Source organism: Lupinus angustifolius, chromosome LG09 (genome assembly GCF_001865875.1).
Source record: "Lupinus angustifolius cultivar Tanjil chromosome LG09, LupAngTanjil_v1.0, whole genome shotgun sequence".
Classification (NCBI taxonomy): Eukaryota; Viridiplantae; Streptophyta; class Magnoliopsida; order Fabales; family Fabaceae; genus Lupinus; species Lupinus angustifolius.
Genome location: NC_032017.1, coordinates 2,910,960 through 2,922,781, shown reverse-complemented (window position 1 = coordinate 2,922,781; position 11,822 = coordinate 2,910,960). Strand labels below are relative to the sequence as shown.

Sequence of the window (11,822 nt, the reverse complement as noted above, 5' to 3'; positions counted from 1 at the left end):
AAAGCCGAGATGGGGCAAAGAAGGAATAACTTATTCACATGATTATTAGATGTAAGTTGTAACTGGAATATTCTTGAAACCATTATACGGGCGTTGGAGTTTATTTCAACAAAGCTGAGATGGCGAACAAAGAATAAAACCGAGTTCACTTAGTTAACCAAATAAAGAAAACACACCGAAGAGAAAACTTTGCCTTTCAACAAGTAACTGGAAAATTTGTGATGAATCAGAAGTTAGTAAACCAGGAGGATGAACCACATAGACTTCTTCAGGTAGATTACCATGAACAAAATTATTGCTAAAAATTAATTGCTCAAGAAACCAAAATATTAGATTTACATGATACTAGATTTATAAACCCACTTTATAAACCCACTTGCAACCTATTGGAACCTTGTCTTCGGAAAGAGGAACAAGGGGCCATGTATGGTTCTATTGTAAAACTTTGAGTTATGTGTCCATGGCTTCTTTCTAGGGAGGAGTCAAGTATGCTTTTTATATGAGGATGGTTCAGGTATGATAGTGACAATAAGACAAAATTTATTGTATGCAACAAAACATTGATCATAAGAAAGTACAAAAGACAAGGGATAAAGAGTACATGGGGAAGATTGATCAGAACAAGGACTCTCTTTGGCAATGTTTCAATGATAATATTGAAGGTGTCAAGGAGGACCTCTTATTGTGAGAGCTTGTCTAGGAGAGACATTCAGTAAATAAGGAGAGGTTGAGTTTGGAGGTGAATCAGATAAAAGATTGGAAGTGGTTGGATTTGGAGAACTAGGGTTTGGTAATAGAGGATTTGGGGTTATCAAGTTGTTGAGAATTGGGATGAGGTCTACATGGTGAGGAGGTTTGTGCCTTATTTTCTGACTGAAAGCGAAATGAGTCATCCTAGAAAGTTACATTTCAAGAGAGAAAGACTTTCATATGATTGGAGATCATAAATGATGTATCATTTAGTTCCTTTTTCTATAACCAAGGAACACATTTCCTAGCCCTATGTTGGAAATTTGTTCTATTGGATTGAGTGGTACTTGCATAGGCTAAGGAACCAAAGACATTAAGCTGATCAAAGGAAGGGAGTGGATGGTATAGTAGTATTGTAAAGGGAATGTTGTTCTATTGGATTTTGTGGTTGAGAAGGGGAGTAAGCAATCTATTTATGATGTTGAGAGAATGTTGTATGGTAAAATTCCACAATTTTTGGGTGGTGATATTGAAAGTATAAGGTTGTGAAAATATTGAGTATATGTTAATGTTTTTTCTCTACAATGCTATACTTTGTGGATTTTCTATTCAATTTATCTAATGTAGGACCCCTTGGAAGCCGAGAATTCATGCATTAGGAACTCAACACAATTATCACTCCTAAAGCATTTAAATTTAGCACCAAATTGAGTTCCAATAAAATGGAGATAAAATTGACTAGATGATTCTATTTTCTCCTTTATTCTTAATTAAAATTACTCAAGTAAATATAGCATGATCATCAACTAGGATGAGGGTGAATCCATGGAAAAAATGGAAGGAATAGAATATGGTCCACATATATCAGCATGGATCAAATAAATAGGTTTAAGACTCTGTGTATTGCTTATATTAAAGGGCAACCTCTTCTATTTTTGAAAATGACAAATATTACATGACAACATAGGTTAATTATAAGAAGGAACAAAAGAGAAAGGCACATCAAGTAAGTGCATTACATTTTGAGAAACATAACAAAATCTTAAGTGCCATAGTGAATGTGAATCTTGATTATCCTTGGATCTTGTAGTAGAGACCGTCTACGAATGGGTTCAGGTTGGTGGTAGATTAATAAAAAACAAGTCTTGTTTTAGCCTAGCTGAACCAATCCTCGACGTTGAAGTGGTATGCACAATGACAAATAATATTTGAGAAAAAAATTAGATGGCATTTCAATGTTTGAATTAGCTTGTTAATAGAAACCAAGTTAACATGGAATTATGACACATATAGGAGATCATACGAGGTAAGAGTATCAAATAAGTTTATTATTCCATAAATTGAAGTAGATACTCTATCATCATTTGGTAATGTAATAAACATAAGAGCAAGAACATTATGACCATTAAGGAGTTTCAAATAAAAAGTCATGTAATATGTTGCACCAGTATCAAACAACCAATGAAATTTTACATTACCTGTGGAGGAAGATGGTCTAACAATGTTTACAATTGATGACTTGTGTTTAGTTTGGTTTGCTTGAGTAAGTCTATATTTCTCTTGAATTTTTCTTGAGTGAAACTATGATTAGAGGTTTCCATTTATTAAGGATTTGAGAAATTTTGAACAAAGGAATCATTGTACTCGTTATCCTGAGGAAAGCATGTTACATGATTTTCCATTTAGTTGGATTAATATCCTGGAGGGTTTCCATGATTCAAGAAGAAAGTTTCAACGACGTGGTTGGTTCTTTGACAAGTGTACAAAATCTATTTTGTTGTGTTCTCCTTATTCTATTTAATCTTCCTCCTCGACCTTTATAAGGTTGAATTCCTTTGTCTCAATAACTCAGATATCTACCATTGTTAGCATCATTACCTTTGTACTATGGAAGGCCCTATAACATCTGTTAGGTATCACTAACAGAATACACCAAGAAGCGAGGGGGGGGCCAAATACCGCTATTGGCAGCAATGCCCTATTCTGGAAAATCACCTAGTTAATCGATTAAAGGACTGCCTTAATCGATTAAACCACACTTAACAGACAGTTGCTGAATGTCTCAATTACACATCCACTTACAGATTATATAGAAATGATATAGCAGATATATTTGAATAGAAATGATTTTATATGGCAATATTACTATATTCAAATTATCAGCTACAATAGGCAATTAAAAGCTATTTAAAACAATAAAGAGATTAGAGAAAGAAACAACATGCAACAAGGTTTTTATACGGGTTCGTTTTGCAGTCCACTGCAAAACTATAGTCCTCCTCTCTGATCTGGGAGATTTTCTTCACTAAAATTGAAGCCAATGTATCTTACATACACACTTCCAATTAAAAGACCTTGAACGCTTCCTTCATTAATTCCCAGAACCCCTATCTTGGTTTGACCTTACCAATCGCCTAGGAAAACCTTTCCTACGATCTAGCCCCAGCCAAGAGTATGTTCTAAACTCAAGACCTCCAAGTCTTGGTGATGACTCTCTGTATCTTGTTGGTGGTACAACACCAAGAGACAACTTTCCTTGTTACACAAAATACAACAAAAACAGAGTAATGTGAAGCACTAAAAGGCTTAAATGTTACAATCAAGAACAATATAAAAATGATGAACACATTTACCAAAAGTATGTATAAGATCAGAATCATGAAGAACATGCAATTTCTACCCTTAAGAAATCTCTATACATAATGAAAGACTCATGCAAGAACAAGATAGAATGATGAACACATTTAATCACATGCAATGGATGACATGTTAATCCCTAAGCATGATACTATCTCACTCTAATCTCATATACAATTCTCTCTACCTATATGAGATACATTGAACATGAAAATATGCAACTTCACAATTCTAAACTGAGTGAATGAAAGATCTAAAATCGTATTTGAAATCTGTTGAAAAACAGTTTATATAGAAAAGCTGTTAAACGCCCAGTTAATTGATTATGTTGCCTGTTAATCGATTAACGAGTTGTTTGAGAATAACTGAAATCTGTTTTTCAGTTATCCGTTGAAACTGTTAAAATTGTTTTCACGTTAATCGATTAAAGCCTTACTTAATCGATTAACTGACATATTTTCAGTTAAGATATTAAATGGTAAACTACCTATATGTTATGCTTATAAACTATACATGTTTTACCATTATGTTATGCCTAAAATGCACAAATAACATGTATGATTAATGCATGAACATATAATAATCTAGATGACATGTCTCATGCAAATGATATGATAGTTTTTAGAACTTGTGAGATTTGCATCTAGGTTTACCTAACCTAGACTCAATAAAAATTAAGACACATATCTAAGACTCTAGTCTAGACATGAAGCTCTTGAATCTTTGGCATGTTGATTTGTTGAGTTATATTTAAGCTTTCACTAAGTCTTTTGTCTTTATCAAAACATAGGCAAGCTAAGTGCTATCTTGACACTTTGCACTTTCAACATCTTGTCCCTGAGGGGTCACAAACTAAGTCGACGACACAGCAAGTGTCGGCCTCCGAGGAGGCAAGGTAAAGGAAGCCTCCAGCTCCTCATGATAGTATGGAAAGCGCATGGAAGATCCATCACATACCATCTCTAACTCTAAGGCACAAGGGCCCGTGTAGGTGTAGCAGTCTCCGCCAATCCTCCATGCCCCCTCCTAGGACATCGAGAAGCGTTAACTCCGAATCCTAGCAGAACAATCCATCTGAACAAAACACGAATAAAAGACAAAAAAAAAGAAAAGGGAGTAAGACATCTAATGAATACTACTCATTGACGGCGTGGAATTACACAAAATATTACATCCAGACAGACACGCCTAATATACACAATATATATCCCATACATAAATGTAGATGATGAATGATGATATAACTCAAACCATGAGGATTAATATCCATGAGCTCAATGTATGAATGATATGTTTATTTCATCTATCCTTACACTAATATCCTCCCAATAAACTATTCAAAAATAACCGCGAGTACAGGTCCCATAACAAGGCAAATTGAATGCACCAAACTATTCCTCGCAAGGATATATGATCGACATGTTCCAAAGAACTGTCCATTTCAGGATGGTGTCGTATCAAACACTTTCTGGGCATCCCTCTCATCGATCCTGATTGCAAAGAGGGGTTGTCAGAGATCGTCTAGTTTGCGCTGTGAGAACTGTCCGATCCAACAAAATATCTCGTACAGGAATACAAGGGACTCGTCTCACCTAGACTCTCCCTCAAGACTTTGTTTATGGACCATCGCCATCATCGTCCCTCTCAACATCTCGGGGCTCATTCGTCTCCCGTAAATTTCCTCTTCACTACTTCATTATCCATAATAAGTTTGCACACTAACCGAGGTTAGCTGGTTAAATCTTTTAATCATTCTTTTATATAATCGACCCAACCTAAGACATCTCCCAAAGGAATGCTTCTTGTGGAACCCGATCTTACGTCATCACATAATAGAGGAATGACATCCTTACCACTACGAACCATCGCTGAATATCCTGGACGACCACATGGCCAAACCTCTTACGATCAGACGACCTCGCTGCATGGTATCATGTAATCCTTTTTGGGCATTTCCTAAACACACGTAAACAATTTAGTGATTTGCGAATCAAATTTTATATGATAACCCTAAAGTAAAGACATTGTTTGACACTTTAATCCATTTATGAACTCAACGAATTTCATCCATCCGGTCCAAGATTCATATTTTTGAACCATCCTTTATCCTCGAAAGTCTTGTTCCCGTTTTCCAACGTTTTCCGAGGTAAGTTTTTAATAAAGTTTACACTTTTATCACCTCATAGATGTATATTTTCATGAAGACTTTTTAAGCCATACTTCACCATTTTAAGGTAAGGTTTTAATCCAAGTCCACACTTTTTAAACCAATATCTTCCAAGTTGATCTTACCACTTTAAAGTAAGTCATATTAAGTAGATTCCATATTTTGCATAATAGTTTTCATGGTCATTTCAACACATTCTTGATAGTGTTGATCTCATACTTAAAACAACATTTGAAATCAACATTTATTAAGTTACAGTTACCACTTTAAAGCAAGCTTACATTATTAATGTTCATCTTATAACAAATCAACCGTCCATTACTTCATAACACTTTAAGTTTATAAAGTCAAGACCTTTATAAGTCATCTTTTATCCCAAATCATTACTTGAACTTGGAAGTCAAAGAATATCATTTACTAATCAAATTTTTACTCATAATATTTTAAAACACACTTTTTCACAAAACTCATCCAAAAACATTTTGGATTTCAAAGTTAGAAACTAAACTTTTCCTAAACACATATAGGCCATGATTTAGACCTAATGCCAAGGAAACTTTTGATCCTTCAACTTATCATTAAACACTTTAAAGGTTCCTTTCATAAAAAAATCATCCCCTTTGAAACAAAATCAAACCTCAACATTAAAAATATACTATTCTAAATTTGTCCAAGGCCATGGATTTTCAAGCCAAAAACAAGTGGAAAAGTCCAAACCTTGCATGGTTAGGAAAACTCCTTAAAGGTTCCCTTGATATACAACCATCACCTTTAACCATGTTCAAATACCAACAAACATATAAAATTTCTAAACATTAAAAACAGCCCCATGAACACAAAGAGTTCATGGTTTCAAAATAACTTTCTAAGTTCAAGAAAATATCTATTTAGAGTTTTGAACATATAAAGAGTTAGGAAGATTATTATAACATTTCAACGGTTGAAAATGTTTATAACATATATATAAACATCATACTAAAATTTCATAAACATCTAATTGTTAGATTTTAAGAGATGAAGAAATCAAAATGAAGAACCATGAAGAACTACCTTAAGAGTTCTTTAGAAAATGCAAAGTGAAGAAAGAGTTTGAAAATGCCAAGGGATTCTCCTAAGCTAGGGTTGACTCTTTTAATTAAAATAAATCAGATTTTGGAGTGGGTAAAGACCAAAGATTTCTTCCAAAAAGTTGATTGTGTAAGAGATAGGTGAGTGATTTAAGGGATTTTGTGTAAGAGGATATGTATTTTTGCTTGTGTAACAAGCAAGCCTCTTACATGAAAGGGATGTGACCTTTTTGGCAAAACATTCTCGATTAAATCATGCCCGATTATTGCCGGCTAATACTCGGTCGGATATTAAAAATCTATCGATTTCGATTTACGGTTAGAACTTCGAAACACAAAATTCGGAGTGAAAAATATTTAGAAATGTTTTCTGAACGAACTTGATGTATATCTTGACTTGAAATAATATTTCGAAGCCAATGACGCAATCAGAATTCGATTCTGAGTTATGGAACTCAAAATCACGTTATTGGGCCGAATTCTGGCGAATTTGGGCCCGACAGAAGCTTAAAAACCTTTAGTCACAAAATATTATGTAAATTTATCACAAAATAGAAAATCACAAAACAAGACTAACACTCAACTATGGTTTAGCCTAAATTAATACCGATTAATTTCTAACATTAATCGTTGATAAAATAAATAATTAATAAAATATACACAAAAAATTCATGGTGTTACAAATTTTAGCATATTGTTCATTCAATCCCTTTAGGAATCTGGTGACATAATCTTGCTCTATATATAATTTTAAAGATTGAATGATGCCACAAGAATAGAGTATGGTGTACTTACAAGATCCAATGAGTCTAAACTTCTCTATTTCTTTCCATAGTGTTTTTAGTTGAGTAAAGAGCTCAAATATTGTATGATTATCTTGGTTTAAACAATAAAATTACTCTTGCAATTCTGAAAATTGAGATATGTCACCTTGTGACAATCTATATATCTTGAAGATCCTTCCAAGCTTCGGCAGTGCAATTGATCCAAAGAATAAACTTTATAATTGACTCCTCCCCTAGATGTTGGATCCTTGAAAGTACCATCATATTACATCATAGTCAAGTTCCATAAAGTGAGTCCTCCAGAAGCGGTTGAGGTGATCCCACAATGATACTTGACTTTGTTCTTCAATTTGAATTCCAATTTCATTGCTCTAGGCCAAAAATGGTAATTTTTGTCATTCAATAATGGTATCACAAGTAGGGATGGCAATAAAAACCGAACTTGTGGGTACCCGCCCGAACCTAACCCGAATTTAATGGGGAAAACCCGATGTGATTGGATTCAGGTTTGGGTTCGGGTTTTACCCGGGTTTAAATTTCGGGTTTGGGTTTGGTATAGCAAAGACTCTAACCCGAACCCGCTGCGAAGTAAGGTAATTCAATTTAAAATTGAAATTTCTATCATTTGCCAATTGTTTTTAATTTCTAATTTTACTTTACATACTATTAGATCTTCAAACATAAAAGAAATGAAATAATACAAGAGAAAATAGTAATGTTAAAGAAAAATTACACGAAAATAATATCATATTTTTCTTAATACTTTATCATTTTCGGGTTTTTTTCCGGGTTCGGATTACCTTTGGATAAAGAAGGAAAGGAGAAGAAGAAGAACCTTTGGATATGTATTTGAGAAACAAAGACGCATGTTTTTGCCGGGAAAATGAAAACAAGAAGAAGCAAAACATAATGTGAAGAAGAGAAAAAAATGTTTATTCCATGAGGTTTATCAGTTACAAAAGAGTATAGAAATAAAATAACTTTCGTTGAGCGCGAGTCATGGTTGCTTGTATAGAAATAAAATGTTTGGTGAAAGATAGTTTTATTGAGCGACATCCTCCTTCTCGCTCGACGAGAACTAGTCTCACTCAACGAGACCTTATTTCTGCATGATTTAATTTCATGCTTAATTAACCTCTAACAGTTCAAAACTCTCTCTCACGTGGGTGTATGAGATCATGATGATTTATATGAATATAAATTATAGGTTTTTTTTGATTTAATCCTATGGTTATGAAGTATGAAACATAAGGAAGACACATACACTCAATGTTATGTTCTTCCTATTTCTCCTTTATTATTATTGTTCATGTTTTTTGTTACAGGCATCGGAAGATAATTGAGAAAGAGAGTATGAAGTTTGGCTAGTTATCCATGCTAGAGAATAAAAGCTATCATTTTTATATTATTTGGTGAAATTTGATTGACTAGAGATGTAGGAATATGGTTTTTTGGGATACATGATATTTGTTCCTCTTCCCTTACTCTACTAATGTCATTTTCTAAAAGTTATTTCTTTAAAATAAATATTTGAGATGAAAAGTAGAGCTTAATTAATATTGTCTACATTTTTTATAATAAGTAGATTGAAATAAAGACTCAAAATAATCCAAAGGTTTTAAATAGATTCTTAAAACTAAAAAGTGAAGAAGATAAATAACCTCGAAGATATCTAAAAAAAATTATTTTCAAATTTTATTATCTTTTTGTTGTTTTGAAATTTTATATTTTTATCAATTTTAAAAATAAGTCGGATAAAATTAAATGTTTACCATCATTATTTCTAAAATCATTGAAGGAGAAGAAAGGATATTGTGAGTTATCATTGAATAACATTAATTTTGTAACATTTCAATACAATTTTTTATGTCAATTTTTTTGGTACAAGAAAAATGAACAGCACTTTTTTTTGGAATTTTTTATGTAATTGAACAGTTACCTTCTTAGCATTCTCATTTATATTTATATATATATATATATATATATGCTTTCTTCCTCTTTTGCCGTATTGAGTAAATTTGGGGTGCAGTTGCACTTGCTGCTTCTATAAAAATATATATGCTCATCAATTTTAGTTAGTCTAAATAATGATAATATACTTTAATTTATCTTATTTTATAATGATCCAAAAAGCATACTAATTTTAATTTCTTGCAATATTTTAATTTTTAAGGGAAGGTGTATTAAATAAAAAGATCATATTTGTGAATGAATATGCATGCTTTTCTGTTCATAACAAACACAACAAAAGTTCATAAATTAAAACCCATTTGATATAATTGATTTATCGGGAATATGGAAAATGTAAAATATATATCACTCTAATTTTGAACAATAAGTGTATCACTCTAATTTTGAACGATAAGTGTATTACTACTACAAGTTCTCTAATATAAAGTTCATCAAGTCCATATAACCACAAACAAATTTATTATATGTAATATTTTTTTACAATATGAATGAAAAAATGTACAATACACCTATAGGGTTAGTAGTCATGATAGGTGACCTCAATACATTTGGTAAATGGTGCATTTCTTTAAGCTAAGCATGAAGAATTTGACTCCAACATCTATATGAAAATAACTATATTAAAAGAAATACAAGTAACTTTGATAATCCTATATTTCAAAAAGAAATTAATGTTATCAATAGTGGAACATATCTTGATGCAATGTTGTTGACTTAGAAATCGTATTTCTTCCACTTGAATCATAAGTTACGTCTACATTTCTTTCTAGAAGAGCAGCCAGTGTTATAAATTGGTTTCTTGAAGTGAGGTTTCTGATTTTCTTCACAACCAGCCATTCTATTTCCAGTTATTTTACATAACTCACCTTTTATGTTCATACCCATGACACCTTGGTTGAGCATAGCAATACTTAGAAGAAGAACACAAAGAAACAAAACCTTCATTTTAAAATTGATGTTTTGATCTTCTTTATGCTCTATAATACTTTGCAAATTGCAATTGTGATGTGACCATGACATCAGGGAAATATATACTCAAACATTTATTGTGGTTAAATATTAATATGTTGTTTGGCTTTAATTTCGGCTAGATGAAAGGGACAATCTTTGGTAATATGGTATTAGATAATAATGGATGGTTTCTATTACAAATGGTGTTGTCGTAATTTCAGTCATTGCTATATTTGCATCATGACTTATAAAATAAATTTAATCTTTTTTATTTTAGTTAATTGCCAATTTTGGTGTTATCCGGTAAAACTTGTTTTGTTCATAGAAAAAAGCAAAAATTTATATTGTATCAACTATCACAACCATCTAACGTTGCGTATATTGTCAAAGTCTAATTTTATCTTTTACATTTATACTAATAATGTATTTATGGTTGAATATATAAATTATGAGAAAAATGTAATGTTTTATATAGTGTTTATCCATCATAATCACGACCCGATTTTCAGTTGGAAGATTGACTCTGCGACTTAGGAAGAGGCGAACTCGATTTCTACCTCTCCCAAATGATTTGGAGCCGCTACTACGTTTTTTGCGGTCAAAACGTAGAAAACTCTCTTTATGCCCAAATTGGATAAAAATGGTCTTTAAACAGAAATTCTGAGCTCGAGAGTCGATTACAGATCGGAGAAGGTATTAACATCCTGACTACCCGTATTAAAACGGTACCTTCGCTAGTAACATGAACTTTTATACCCATAAATTTTTTTATTAAAAATCTAATTGTTAAAACAAAATATTTTATTTTTTATTTTTTTGTCTAACAAGAGTTTATCTTGCTCCTACGTATCCCTAGGTGCAATAGGGAAATCAAGACTACGTAGTTATGGTTCGAAAATTGGTTGGTTAGTTTAGTTGGCTTGGCTTGGTTTGGGTTGGGTTGGTTTGGTTAGGCTTGGTTTGGTTGGATTTGATTTGGTTAGATTTTGTTTGGTCGAAATATAATTTGATTTTCTATCGTATTTAAGATAGGTGAAACAACAAAAGCTAATGTCTGTACCACACCAAATCTTAAATAGATTTTTGAAATAATTGAATTTGAATTGTTTGTGAGATTGATGAAGCAACAAAGCTAATGTCCGCACCGCATCTAATCTCAAATAAGTTTTTGAAATAATTAAATTTCAATTGTTTGTGAAATAGAGGAAGCAACAAAGCTAATGTTCACACTACATCTAATCTCAAATAAGTTTTTGAATATTGAAATTTTGTTTGTGAGATAGATGCAGCAAAAACTAATATTTGCACCGCCTCTACTCTCAAAGAGATTGTTTTTTAAAAGTAATTGTAATTTTGATTTTTTGTTAAAGAATAAAAATTTGTGTTATATTATTATAACATTTCCATAATTTATTTGATGATAGAATGAGTTTTGATTGATTTTTATTTCATTCAAGATGTTAATACCATTTAGGTTACATTGGTAGTTATAACTTAGAAGATATCATATATGGTGATTGGCAAACACATTATTATAATTGAGAGAACTAATAA

At 32.1% G+C, this 11,822-nt stretch overlaps 1 long non-coding RNA gene across 1 annotated transcript in view; it reads right to left on the bottom strand.

Annotated features, from left to right (window-relative positions):
* The window catches only part of LOC109356379, a 15,789-nt gene extending 5,463 nt beyond the window's left edge, over window positions 1–10,326 (bottom strand). Inside the window, exons 1-2 of the long non-coding RNA XR_002108717.1 lie at window positions 9,951–10,326; window positions 6,532–6,544 (exon numbers count right to left, since the gene is read on the bottom strand). This is a non-coding gene — a long non-coding RNA (uncharacterized LOC109356379). The remainder of the gene's footprint in view (window positions 1–6,531; window positions 6,545–9,950) is intronic.